This window comes from Charadrius vociferus, unplaced genomic scaffold, assembly GCF_000708025.1.
Source record: "Charadrius vociferus isolate BGI_N301 unplaced genomic scaffold, ASM70802v2 scaffold960, whole genome shotgun sequence".
Taxonomy (NCBI): Eukaryota; Metazoa; Chordata; class Aves; order Charadriiformes; family Charadriidae; genus Charadrius; species Charadrius vociferus.
This window is the reverse complement of record NW_009646519.1, coordinates 25,988-27,784: the sequence shown is the minus strand read 5'-3', so window position 1 is coordinate 27,784 and position 1,797 is coordinate 25,988. Positions and strand designations below refer to the sequence as shown.

The following is a 1,797-nucleotide window of genomic DNA, read 5'->3' as shown; positions in this document are numbered from 1 at the left end:
AGCGGCTTGGTGCGTGTTGGTTGTGTTCCTGAGTGGGGCGAAGCCCTCTGCGGAGAGCGGCGGTGGAACCCTGCTGAGAGCTGCTCTGACTTTCGGAGAAGTGACCCTCAAGGCAGAGCCCAGAGTTCGTTTGGCTCACCTGAAACTAGTGACTGGAAGGTGCTGGTCTGCCCCTGCGGTTTCTCGTGGCTCGTTCGGCTCTTGCAGAAGTGGAGTCGCTGGGGGGGAACTCGGCCGTGGTGGGACAGGGAACTGCTGGAGAGGGTCCAGCAAAGGGCAACGAAGATGATGAGGAGACTGAGGGGGGATCTTATTAACACTTACAAATACTTAACGGGAGGATGCCAGGGGGCTGGGAGTAGTCTTTTTTCAGTGGTGCCCAGTGATAGGACGAGGGGTAATGGGCATAAACTTGAACATAGGAAGTTCCATCTTAACATGAGAAGGAACTTCTTTACTTTGAGGGCAGTGGAGCACTGGCACAGGCTGCCCAGAGAGGTGGTGGAGTCTCCCACTCTGGAGACATTCAAAACCCGCCTGGACGCTGTCCTGTGTAACGTGCTGTAGGTGACCCTGCTCTGGCAGGGGGGTTGGACTAGATGATCTCCAGAGGTCCCTTCCAACCCTGACCATTCTGTGATTCTGTGGGGCTTCTGCTCTGCCCCATGGCCCTTCGCCCCCCGGCCTGCTGGTGACACGCACAGGAGGTGCTCCTCGCCTGCCGCGAGTGGCTTCCTCTTCAGTGTCGTGCGCGTTTCTGTAGCAAATCAAAGCCGGTAGGCGCGAAAGCGGCTTCTGCCGCTTTGTCAGCTGTTGTTAAGGGGAAGTTGTGGGTCTAAAACCTGTAATTCCGTGTGATGGGGGTACGGGGACGTGTGCGCGGAGCTGCTTTTCCTCAAAAGAAACTGCAGAGGAGAACCTGGAGTTGTCAAGTCCTTTCTTTAAATTTGGGAGGTTGATTTGATTAGTGGTTGGTTTATCCCATTAACTATTTTTAAAATTACTTCTGTCAGTTTTTTGCCAGTTGGTGGAATACTGGCGGCGCCCTCGGAGGAGTTTTTCCTTTGCTGAAGACCGTTGAAGCGCCCCCAAAGTGAATGTCTGGATTTTAATTGCTTTGGTTTCTTGTTGACTTCTCCGGTCTCGCACCGCTGAGGTCCCGGTTTCTTCCCTGGCTGCTGTAGAGGGGATTTTTCGGAGAGTGGGACCACCAAAGCGGGACAGAAGTCAAATCCCTGCCCCGACCTGCATGAGTTTCTTGGCGATTCGCTTTCGGGTTAGTGTGTGGGGCGAGCGAAGGCCTTTGGGAAGGCGGTCAACGTCTTTCCCGACCTCTTGGAGGTGCTGGCTCCGTACGTGCCGCGCAGGCTGCCGCCGCGGCGGCTCCTGCTGCCTCGGGAAGGGTCGGAAAGCTGCCGTCCTGCGACCCCTCTTAGTCCGGGCGACTTTTGGTTTTGTTCGTACGAGACGAAGGCAGCCCCGACCTACGCGGCCGCTTTATTTTTAGGGTGTGGAAGTGAAAGAGTGGCTGTGGGCATGCGTGCGCGCACACCCCTAAGTCCCCCAGGGAGAAGGTACCTCGGATAATAACCAACCCTAAATACTCCTCTTAAGGTGGCTTATTAATAGACAGGACTCTTTAAAGGCAGGAGGAAGCCCAGTCGGTATTGCCCGGTGTAATGCAGGGTAAATACGTCGTGCGGCGCTTACGTGGACACACAGCGTCACTCCCCTCTTGGTATCTGGAGCAGAAGAGGAGTTCCCTGCCCACAGGAATTGAAATCGCTGCCAGTGAGA

General features: G+C 55.4%; 1 protein-coding gene across 1 annotated transcript in view; it reads left to right on the top strand.

Annotated features, from left to right (window-relative positions):
* Positions 1–1,797, top strand: part of SOCS7 (suppressor of cytokine signaling 7) — a 29,221-nt gene that overhangs the window by 6,234 nt on the left and 21,190 nt on the right. The gene's annotated exons all lie outside the window — the stretch shown is intronic.